The sequence below is a fragment of the Camellia sinensis genome, unplaced genomic scaffold (genome assembly GCF_055761805.1).
Source record: "Camellia sinensis isolate YWXY unplaced genomic scaffold, ASM5576180v1 Unanchor3, whole genome shotgun sequence".
In the NCBI taxonomy this organism is placed as follows: domain Eukaryota; kingdom Viridiplantae; phylum Streptophyta; class Magnoliopsida; order Ericales; family Theaceae; genus Camellia; species Camellia sinensis.
Genome location: NW_028129178.1, coordinates 21634769 through 21647345, shown reverse-complemented (window position 1 = coordinate 21647345; position 12577 = coordinate 21634769). Strand labels below are relative to the sequence as shown.

The window sequence follows — 12577 nt, the reverse complement described above, 5'->3', positions numbered from 1 at the left end:
TTGTGAACAAATTTACTTGGAACTTTAATGGGGAAGAGTATGATGAATGGGTGCTCAATGAACAAATAGAAAAAGGGTTGATGGACCATGGGATCTTGCTACAATTTCTACACTTCTAACAATGATTTGGAAGCACTATGTTAGATATAGAGAAAATATTTTTTGGTTGAAAAGTTCATATCTAATTTATAAAATGTACAAAATGAAAACTAGAAGAAGGTGAATATTGGCCCTACGTGGGAAAGTAAATGTGTATGACATGTAGATGATTTTGGTTGAAAAATTCATATCTAACGCATTAAAGTGAACATTGATTTTGATTCTTTTGGGAGTTGTAGTAGATTGTTGATATCTATCTTATACCTCAAACACCACTAGCTTGTGGGATTACTGTTATTACTTCCTTTTAGTCTAATACATAAATTAATGTATTAAATCAATATTCAATTATTGAACACAAGAATGACTGAGTAAAGCAGAGAAATATTTCAGTGAAGGGACTATCTAGTTTTAATTAATTCATTCAGCAGATTTTAGATTAATAACACATTTTTAGCAAATTTTAGATTAGTAGGAACCAAAGAATTGGGTCAGTAAAAATACGTTTGGACCTTTTTAGGTTCTGAAAATGAACAGAAATATGGAATAATAGGTTTACTTTCATTCCCAATTTCAGAATTTGCATAACCTAACCAGAATTTTTATCTATAGGCCCTACACCATATTCTGTCCAGATTTGACACACTTTTAGGAAAATGAGCTTTTGCATCAGTGTAAAGGGAGCATTTAATGCCAGAAATCAAACCTTTTGCATCAAAGAAAAGAGCTTCAAGTCACTTCTTGGGACTCCATACGCCAAGTAAGCCTGTTCATCAATAAAGATCCTTTTCTTTTGTTGATTTAAAAAAAAATGCTCATTTAATTTGATTAATAGGTTAGTTTTTGATTAATTACATCTATACATATATATATACATATACGTATATGAGAATTAGGCAAAGAAATGCACAAATTATGTTTATATTATTGTATTGATAATTCTAAGAATGTTCATAACATGAAAAAACAAATACTTGTATCTAAATGATGTATTAATTTATCATATGTTATCCTTTTCTAAATTTATCATACTCATGTGAATTTTATTGTATAAATGAGGTGACAGATGGATCTAGTGGCATTCACCAGGCTTCTCCACAAACACATCAGAGATCCTCTTTTGGAAGTCATGAAATGCAACCTTTTAATCGGGGTAAGTATTTCACTTATATATATAATTTATGGAATAGAAAAATCAATATTTTTCTCTTTTTCAATGTCATTTTCATGTTTCAAGTAAGTTACCATTACAAATTTTAATATCAACATCAATCTCTAATATGAAATCAAAAAATAGACCCTTGGATGTTTTTGTTGGTTAGTTGATTAGTGGCCGCTACAAACCCAACCTTTGGCATTGTTTGCATGAAGTGGCTGCCCTCAGATTATAATCTACAGTCCAAGCATTTACCATTCCACAAAGCAATTTTCCATATATATGGTATCTACGTATGTGTATACAAACAGTGTAAAAGCATACGTACCTGTATATAAGCAGTGTAAAAGCATACATAAATGAAATGGTAGGTCTATCCCAGAACTTCCTGAATTCATGTCAAATTGAATATAGATTGAGCTGTGATCACTGTAGCACATATACAAAGAATGAGCATGAGATACATATATTACTCAGCAATGTTACGGTAGGGGTTGGCATAGATTGCTCAGTTAGAAGATAGAATGTCATAGATTTAATTGACAATTATAGGTCATCCTCTTTTTACGAAATGGAACATACTTTCACTCTTGGCAGCATGTCTGGTTGAATTGATATGATTTGTTAATTGAGATTGGGAGATTGTTGGTGTTAGTGTTTCATACTAGGAAGCTTTTCGGGTAGTTCAAGAGTTATTTCTTGAGGACAACAAGTAGAGATGATGTTACTTTGCTTTTCTGGGTTGAACTATTGGCAGTTTTATGTGTTTGGGTTGTTCAGTTTTCTGTTAAAATTATTAGAGCAATTGATGACTGTAGTGTTCTGTTCGACCTTAGTCTCACCACACAACCTCCAATCTTCTTCTTCATCACTGTATATATATATTGAAAGTGCCCAGTTTCACTTTTCCTTTTTAACTTCGAGATATTAGCTATACAGGTTGCATATGTTTGATTGTTTGCTTTCAAATGTTTTATTTTTATTTTTTTCATTTCCTTTTGTTTTTGTTTTTGAACTAAATGTTGCGATTGTTGAATATATAAAAATTTAATGGAGCTTCTTTGATCTTTCAATAGAGATGCTTCGTCTCTGTAATTTCTTCATTTTTATAGAATCTTTATTGCTCATGAATGCTTGATCTGCACAAAATGTGATTCAAATGCATGAAAATTGTAACTTTCTTATAGATTAGCAGTTCAAGCTCTTCAGTTTTGATGATTTTATCTTCAGTTTTGATGATTTTATTGTGTGTTGTTTAATGATTTTTATTTTTATATTTTTTCCCATTTTCTTGGGTGTAGAAGAAAGTTTGAAAATTTATAGCACTCTAATTGTTTTTTCTAAAGCCTAAAAACAGACTCATTGATGTCTTTGGTTTATCAAAATAACTTGTTTGAATTTTGACACTATACCCTTATTTGGTCTGTGTTGTTCTCAGTTTTCGATTCGTCGATTTGATTGGCTAATGGTGATATTTGTTTGTAACAAGGGAATTTAATGCTGTTCTAGGAAGAAAACCTAAACCTTGTACTGCTTTTTATTCTTCTTACCAGTGCAGGTAACTCATGTTCATTGAATGATAAATTTTAGTGAAGGAATACATTTTCAAAATTTTGGCATATTTATGAAGGGCTGCAGGCTAGGGTTGCCTAATTGTTAAGTGTTTTTGTATGGGACACGGACATTCAACACACCACAGATATTTGAAATGCAGTCAAAGTATTTGCACAATCAACATTGAATTGCATTTCTTTTGTAGAACATTAAATATTTGAGATGGATATAGCCTCTTAAATTAAGTTGTTGGTTATAGTAAAATTTCTGTTGAACTTGGAACTTCTATGGGTAAAGTGACATTTTGTTTTTACATGTTTCATGTCATGGCAGAGGTATTTAATGTTAAGACATTTGAAGGGGTGTGATTGGTCGGACTTTATCTTTTGTAAGACTAGAACAATCTCTGCAAATAGTTTGTTTATTCATATGCTTCTAGTGGTGTCTGAATTAATTTGTGTTTTTATTTTTTAGGTTAGAAATTTTTTGGAGAGATGCAAAATATGGTCAAAGAATTCAAAGACTTAGTTTTTCAAGTTTTTATTTTTTATTTTTTAATATATGTAAGCAGAGTCTAAAATTTTTTATTTAATTCTTTTGTTTATACTTTTGAACATATTTAATTTTCATTTAATATATGTAAGCACAGTCTAAATTCCTTTCCATTGAATATGTGGTTATGATTCAAAGTATAGTATATAGTGTGTATTACATTCCTAAAATGCGCGTACAAAAATAATATTGATTATTCTTCAAATATGTCGAATCTTTTTAGTAATTAATCACACTTAAAAGATATAATCCAAATGTTATTAATTACACTTGAAAGATGTGATTTAAAGTTTTTATCACGGGTTTTATTAGTTTTTAATCACACTTAAAAGATGTGATCGAAATGTTATTAATCACACTTAAAAGATGTGATCTAAAGTTTATTATCATAGGTTTTATTAGTTTTTAATCACACTTAAAAGATGTGATCTAAATATTCTTAATCACACTTAAAAGGTGTGATCTAAATGTTATTAATCACACTTAAAAGGTGTGATCTAAAGTTTATTATCACAGGTTTTATTAGTTTTTAATCACACTTAAAAGATGTGATCCAAATGTTTTTAATCACACTTAAAATGTGTGATCTAAATGTTATTAGTCACACTTAAAAGGTGTGATTAAAAATGACCCCTTTTAATCACACCCCCAAAGATCACACTTTAATAAAACTTAAAAGGTGTGATTAAATAACAAACATCACACAAAAAAAGTGTGATCTTTATTTGTTTTTGTAGTAGTGGATGTTGTTGATAATATTTAGACCTTTGGGTCAATGTTGAGAAAATGGGGAAAATGCCATGTTTGGGTATATGTGGGTCATTAGTGTAATTAATGACATTTATTATGGGAATATGAAATTGAGTGGAGAATAATGAAATTGGCTCGTTATTTAGTAGAATGGTGGAGTTGGACTTAATAATCACTCAAATTTGAGAATTATTAATAATTTATCTGTTAGTGCATTTTTTATCTGTTTAGAAATAACTGCTTTGGGTTATCGGTGGAGGATAGTCTTGATTGTTGTAGACACTGCATGATGATTAGGTGAATTAAAACTAATCAATTTGAGTATGTCATTGAGTATGACGGTTGGAATAATACAACGAATTTGTGTGTTGATTGATCATTGTATATGATGAGTATTTGTATACATGGGTGCCGAATCCCGCGGATGAAATTTCCATAAAATGGCAATTCGATAATATCTATACATGGGTGCCGAGTCCCGCGGATAAAATTTCCGTAAAATGGCCATAAGAAAATAATTACACATGGGTGCCGAATCCCACAGACGCAATTTCCGTAAAATGGCAGTTTGGTGTATTGTTGGCATGAGATGTAGTCTCATCTAAGTTGTTTGGCCGGGTTCTGAGCCGTGTTTATAAGTTGAGAAGTGGATAAGTAAAGGATTATGTAACTGGCTTGTACTGTATGTTGGTTTATATGGGTTAAACGTTTATCAAGTGCTAATGTTTTAGTTACTGCTCATATTATGTTTAGCATATCTCTATTGGGCGTTGGCTCACCCTATTTGGGATATCATTTTCAGGTGCAGGTGACATGCCACCTCCAAGGACGTAGCTTGGGAGGCTTAGTGGCTGAGGGCCCTTTTTGATTACTTTTTGTATTACATGTATATCAAGCCAAGGGCTTATTTTGTGTAGAGCTAGTACTCTCCTTTTTGCAACCAAGTGTTGACTTGGAAAGTTGTAAGCCCGTAGGGCATTTACTTTTGTTGTCAACATGTAATACATTCTGTAAGAATACTCTGATTTATGAAATGTGATATCTCTTTCTTGTATCATGGATGTCTGTTTTTGGGTTTATTTTGAGGGCATTACGGTTTCTTCGAACCATTTTCGGCAGCTGAGGCGGGATTTCGATCCAACATGTGGCCATCGCGAATTCTCCCACAGATTTGATCATAATTTATATGGATTTGTACTTATCTTTAATAAATATTTATGATAATTACACTTTGGCCCAGTTTTCTAATATAACTATATGAATAAATTAATCTCTAATTGAATTACACTCTATCGTATACTAACAGAAAATTAATTATTTATTTTACTACCACACCGATTATTATTATTATTATTGTTGTTGTTGTTGTTGTTGTTGTTGTTGTTGATCTTGTTGTTATCAATATTATTATTTATTTACTCATACCTTTACACTTATTTATTTACTGTCTTAAACTTTAATTTGGCCCAACTAGTATTATAATTCCACATTTCTATTAATTTGGCCCCAAATGATAATCCCAAATTAATCCCATATTTGATAATCCAATGCCAAATGTGATTCTTTATTTATTTTATTTATTTCATAATATATCATCACATACAACCATAATACAAGTACAAAATTTAAGGGACAACTTAAATTTTCGGGTTGTTACACCTGTAAAAATTTGGCTCCATGAATTGCTTGCTTTTCTATGGAGAGTTACTAGTGAAGGAAATGAAGTTGAAATGGAAATGTCAAAACTTTCCACATTGATACCAAAACTTTATACGGAAAAAATGAACCTAACTTTCTGGGTAAACGCCAAGAATATTGAAAAATTGAACCTATCTTTCACGATAAAAGCCAATTCCTCTCTAAAGCTGTGTAACAATCTCCACATCTCTGTCTTTTTTCCCAAGAATTATAATTGATCAGGAAGTTCTTTTTTCTCAACAACCACCACAATCCAAAAAAATCCTCAAAATTTTCTCAGTTTCTTCGATCCATTTTCGGTAGCTAAGGCGGGATCTCGATCCAACATGTGGCCAGCGCCAGTCCTCCCACAGATTTGATCATAATTTATATGGATTTATACTTATCTTTAAAAAATATTTAAGATAATTACACTTTGCCCTAGTTTTCTAATATAACTATATAAATAAATCAATCCCTTATTAACTTACACTCTATTGTATACCAACAAAAAATTAATTATTTATTTTACTACCACAGCCATTATTATTATTATTATTATTATTATTATTATTATTATTATTATTATTATTATTTCTATTTATTTACTCATACTTTTATATTTATTTATTTACTATCTTTAACTTTCATTTTGGCCCAACTAATATTATAATTCCATATTTCTATTAATTTGACATCAAATAATAATCTCTAATTAATCTCATATTTGATAATCAAATGCTAAATTAGATTCTGTATTTATTATTATATATTTAATAATATATCATCACATACAACCATAATATTAGTATAAAATTTAAGGGACAACTTAAATTTTCGGGTTGTTAAAACTGTAAAGATTAGGCTCTATGAATTGCTTGCTTTTCTATGGAGAGTTACTAGTGAAGGAAATGAAATTGAAATGGAAATGTCAAAATTTTCCACATTGATACCCCAACTTTATATGGAAAAAATAAACCTACCTTTCAGGGTAAACGCCAAGAATATGGAAAAAATGAACCTCCCTTTCACGATAAAAGCCACTGCCTCTCTAAAGTTTTTTAACAATCTCAACATCTCTGTCTTTTTTCTCAACAATTATAATGGATCATAAAGTTCTTTTTTCTCAACAACCACCACAATCCAAAAAATCCTCAAAATTTTATTAGTTTCTTCGATCTATTTTCAGTAGCAAATGCGGGATTTCGATCCAACACGTGGCCAGCGCGAATCCTCCCATAGATTTGATCATAATTTATATGGATTTATATTTATCTTGAATAAATATTTAAAATAATAACATTTTGGCCCAGTTTTCTAATATAACTATATAAATTAATTAATTCCTAATTAAATTACACTCTATCGTGTACCAACAGAAAACTAATTATTTATTTTACTGTCACACCCATTATTATTATTATTATTATTATTATTATTATTATTATTATTATTATTATTATTATTATTATTGTTATTGTTATTTAATTACTCATACTTTTATATTTATTTATTTGCTATCTTTAACTTTAATTTGGCCCAACTAGTATTATAATTCCATATTTCTATCAACTTGGCCACAAATAATAATCCCTAATTAATCTCATATTTGATAATCCAATGCCAAATTTGATTTTGTATTTGTTATTATTTATTTAATAATATATCATCACATACAACCATAGTACTAGTATAAAATTTAAGGGACAACTTAAATTTTCGGGTTGTTACAGCTCTAAAGATTAGGCTCTATGAATTGCTTGCTTTTCTATGGAGAGTTGCTAGTGAAAGAAATGAAGTTGAAATGGAAATGTCAAAACTTTCCACATTGATACCCCAACTTTATATGGAAAAAATGAACCTACGTTTTAGGGTAAACGCCAAGAATATGGAAAAAATGAACCAGCCTTTCACGATAAGAGCCACTCCCTCTCTAAAATTGTGTAACAATCTCTATATCTCTGTCTTCTTTTTTCATAATTTACATGGATTTGTACTTATCTTTATTAAGTATTTAAGATAATTACACTTTGGCCCAGTTTTCTAATATAACTATATAAATACATATAGCGATCCCGGGTTTACCCTTGTTGTACAGTGATCCGGACATGTGTCTGTGGATGTTGGTAGTTGTTTATTATTTAGCTTGCATCCTTTCTACTTTGCATATTGAGTTATAGGATGTGTTGGACAGGTTTGTTTCAGGTTGGTTGTGTTTGGGAGCCTAGTGTTGCTGCCCAGATTTTTGGACCTTCGCTCGAGCGAGGAGTTGGTCGCTCGAGCGAGAGTTGAGTTCGTGTCTGGTGGGTCGAGCCAGAGTGGCTTCGCTCGAGCGAGCGATGGCGTCTGGTTTTGGACCAGAGAGTAGTATTTCTTGGCTCGAGCGAGCTTTTCTTGGCTCGAGCGGTCTGGTTTGTTCTTCGCTCGAGCGAGAGGTCTGTCGCTCGAGCGTGTTTCTGGTTACAGACCTGAGGGTTTGAGTTGTTGGCTCGAGCGAGCATTCCTTAGCTCGAGCGCACTTCTAAGCTTTTGGCTCGAGCGAGAGTTTCTGCGTCTGGTCGCTCGAGCGACCAAGTCTTCGCTCGAGCGAGCGTGTTTTATATCAGCGGACAGTAGCGTTTTTGAACATCACTTTTTCACTTTCTTTTTCTTCTAAACCCTAGATCCGAGACACTCTCTCTCTAAACTTGCATTCTCTCTAAGAATTGATCTCCCTAGAGTGTGAATCTAGCCTAGGGCCTTTGTTAAAAAGATAGAGGGTGTTGAGAGCTTTGTTTTAATCTGAAAAAGTTTGGATTTGGAGCACGTTGATCTTCGAGTCTTCATATCCTTTTTGGCTCAAACTTCGAGGTAGGGATATCCTAATCCTCTCTATGGATTTTGTCTTTAAATTTTAGTATTTTGAGATGTTGGGGTTGGTTTGGTAATTTGGTAAAAGTTTGGGGCTTTTGTGCAATTTTACAAAAGTTGGGATTTTATTCATAACAAACCTAGATGCATGTTTGACATAGAGAAATGGAATGAATGTTAAATCATTGATGAAAATGAGACCTAAGGGTTGGAATGTTAATTATGGGAATTGACCTAATTACATTGTTTAATTAATTGAGATAATTAATTGTGAGGAATGAGGAAATGAAATGTTGATTGAATATCCATTGTGCATTTATTTTCTGTATAGAAGTAACTACTTTGGGCTATCGGTGGAGGATAGTCGTGATTGTTGTAGACAATGCATGATGATTAGGCAAACGAAAACTAATCAATGGAATGTGTCATGGATTTGACGATTGATAGAATACATTAACTGTATGTATTGAGTGATTGTATATAGAACCATTGTGTTTGTATACGTTATGTGTAGAGGAGGAGATGGGGGATGTACTCCGTGGTTTAGGGGAAGATAGGGGATGTACCTCTAAACCGGATAGTGTTGGGAGAAGATAGGGGATGAACTCCGTAGATACAGCTCATATGCTTGTCTAAAGAAGTGAAGATAGAGCTTATACGCTTATCTTTATGAAGTGTGGATATAGCTTATATGCTTATCTGTGGATATTGTGGTTATACATATCTGTTGTAGAATGTGGATATAGCTTATATGCTTATCTGAGAATGTGGATATTGTTGTTATACATATCTGTTGAGAATGTGGTTAGTGCTTATATGCCTATCCGTTGCAAAAGGGAAAATGAAAAGTAACTTGGACTCATAAGTCGTATGACATAAATATGTGATTTATGTGAACGTATCAGTGTTGGCCATCTATCAATTGCTAATATTTTAGTCATTGTTCATGGTTGGTTTAGTACATTTCTGCTGGGCTGTGGCTCACCCTTTATGGGAATATCATTTTCAGGTACAGGTAGCATGCCACCTCCAAGGACATAGCTTGGGAGGCTAGAGGCGGACATACTTTTGTCGGTTTACTTTTTGATGTATTACATGTAAATTCAAGCCAAGGGCTTAATGTGTATGAGTTAGTACTTTTCTATTGTAACCAAGTGTTAACTTGGAAAGCTGTAAGCCCTTAGGGCATTTGCTTTTGTTGTTAACATGTAATACTTATGTAATGGAATTCTGATAAATGGAAGAATATGGAACTTTTACATATCAATGCATGTCTTATATGTTGGGTTTAATGTTATTATTTTGAGGGCGTTACAACTTGGTATCAGAGCGTACCGGGTTCGAATACTTTGGGTACGTGGGAAGTGATTAGTATCACAATGGGTTTGTCTCTCTTGATAGAGACTTAGATGTAGTATCATATGCTATGTGATTGATTGATAACATGCTTATGTGACTATGTGGGTATGGGATTTAATTTCTAGGATGTTGATTGGATCCTTGGGTTTCTGGGAGTCTTGTTGGAAAAGCACTTGATCAATGCTATTTCTAACCAGAACTCTAGTAACGCCTCGGGACTATCATTATCCGGAAATGAAATTCGTAAGTGCTTATGTGTTTATGTGCTTACGTGGAGTGAATTACAGTTGTCCATGCATTAAGACGTGAGTGTTTAGTTTCGGCACATTTGTGAATGTGCTAATGTTCTATGTTACCTTTATTAGGATGTCAGGACGAGGAAGAGGTGCTAGGCGTGGTAGACCTGCGAGGCAGGAAGTACCGTTACCGGGTGAGATTTCGGCAGTGCAGGAGGGAGTTGGTCAGGCCAATGTGGCTGAGCCAGTGGGTCAGCAGGCCATGGGTGCCTTAGCCAGAGAGATAGCAGGAGCTTTGGGTATTCTTAGAGCTGGGAATCAGGCATCTGAGGCAGGGCCTTCTTTCTTGAAGAGGGAGTTTTTCCGGTCTAATCCGGATGAGTTTATCGGGGATCCGAAGGAGCCACTGAAGGCTGATGAGTGGCTAGAGCAAATAAGTAAAACGTTCGAGATGCTTGGCATCGAGGACGGAGCACTGAAAGTGACCTTGGTATCCTTCCAGCTGAAGGGAGATGCGGGTCAATGGTGGAAGTTCGAGAAGGTTCGTGTTGGTGGTACTTGGGAGGCGTTTATAAATGCTTTTCAGGAGAGGTTTTTGTCTGCAGCAGCTAGGGAGAAGCTGAGGGATCAGTTTAGCCGGCTTAATCAACAGGGCTTGTCAGTGGCCGAGTTTGAGGCTACTTTTACCAGTCTGTCCAGGTTTGCACCTGAACTGGTGGCGTCTGAGGAACGCCGTTGTTATGAGTTTGAGCGGAAGTTGAGGCTAATCTCTAGTGGACGCTGCAGCTCATATGGAGCTCATGATGCAGGAGGAGGATGAGGGGCAGAGAGGCTCCAAGAGGAGCCAAGATGGTCAGGGCGATGGCAGGAGGCAGAGGGGTTCTAACCCTCAGCAGTCGCAGGGTGGTGTTGCTAGATCGACCTTCCCAGTGCCGAGTGCAGGCTCCGGGAGAGGTGGTCAGGGGGATTTCACCTGTTACAAGTGTGGCCAGTTGGGTCACAAGGTTTCTGTTTGCCCGCAGAAGGGTGGGGGTCGGAGAGCTGCTTCTTCTTCAGCTAGACCGCAGAGTCAGAGTTTGGGCAGGGGGCAGCCCTTGTCTTGTTATCAGTGTGGACAGCCTGGGCACTTGAAGAGGTTTTGCCCGCAGTTGAGTGCCACTTCGGGAGCGTCTGGTTCTAGGCAGACGCAGGGTTTTCAGCCAGCTCAGTCTGTGCAGGCCTCGAGGGCCAATCTGGGAGCTTCGTCATCCCAGTCTGTGCAGCAGTCTTTTGCTCCGAGAGGTGAGCAGGTAGACCAGGGGCCTACGGGGCGCGTGTATGCTGTTACCGCGCAGGATTTAGTGCCAGCTCCATCAGTAGTGAGAGGTACTTTTCTGTTTTGCAACTCGGTTGCTAGTGTGTTGATAGACACGGGTGCATCTCATTCTTTTGTAGCTGCTGCATTTGCATCTGTTTTGGAATTGGAGTTAGCACAGTTAGCATCTCCTATTTGTGTGGTATCGCCTTTGGGTGGTGAGTTGATCTTGAAACAGGGTGTTAGAGGTTGTGATATAGAGGTCGCCGACTATAGCCTTCCTTTTCCGATTGTTGTCATGCCCATGAAGGGTTTTGATGTTATTTTGGGTATGGACTGGCTATCGTCATACCGGGCTGTTATCGATTGCTACCGCCAGAGGGTCACGTTATGTACCTTGAGCGGGGAGTGGTTCCATTTCTTGGGAGACCGGGTTGGTTGTGTTTTGCCACCGGGGTATGATTCGCGAGGGCGAAGTGAGCTTAGTAGTCTACTTGCCAGCTTTGAGAGTGGTGAGAGTGGTGAGACCCAGCATGTATTGCCGAGGGTGGTTTGTGAGTATTCGGATGTCATTCCCGAAGATCTCGTTAGTTTGCCACCTCACCGAGAGATAGAGTTCTCTATTGATTTAGTGCCCGGCACGGCGCCGATTTCTATGGTACCTTACCGTTTTGCTCCAGCAGAGTTGGTTGAGTTGAAAGTTCAGCTCCAGGAATTGCTAGATAAGGGCTTTGTTCGCCCTAGTGTTTCGCCGTGGGGAGCACTGGCCCTCTTTGTTAAAAAGAAAGATGGTGCCTTGAGATTGTGTATTTACTACCGGAAGTTGAATCGGGCTACGGTCAAGAATAAGTACCCTATGCCCCGTATAGATGATTTGTTTGACCAGTTGAAGGGTTCCCGTTGTTTCTCTAAGATAGACTTGAGATCGGGTTACCACCAGTTGAGGGTCAGGGAAGAGGATATTCCGAAAACGGCATTCCGTACGCGGGATGGCCATTATGAGTTTCTGGTGATGCCATTTGGGCTTACCAATGCACCGGCAGTCTTTAT

General features: G+C 35.8%; 1 long non-coding RNA gene across 1 annotated transcript; it reads left to right on the top strand.

Moving 5' to 3' along the window:
* Positions 1-991: 991 nt before the first annotated feature.
* LOC114322253 (uncharacterized) lies at positions 992-3558 on the top strand. Its single transcript, XR_014358567.1, has 3 exons — positions 992-1252; positions 3143-3197; positions 3284-3558. It is a non-coding gene; the product is annotated as an uncharacterized LOC114322253 (long non-coding RNA).
* Positions 3559-12577: the final 9019 nt, after the last annotated feature.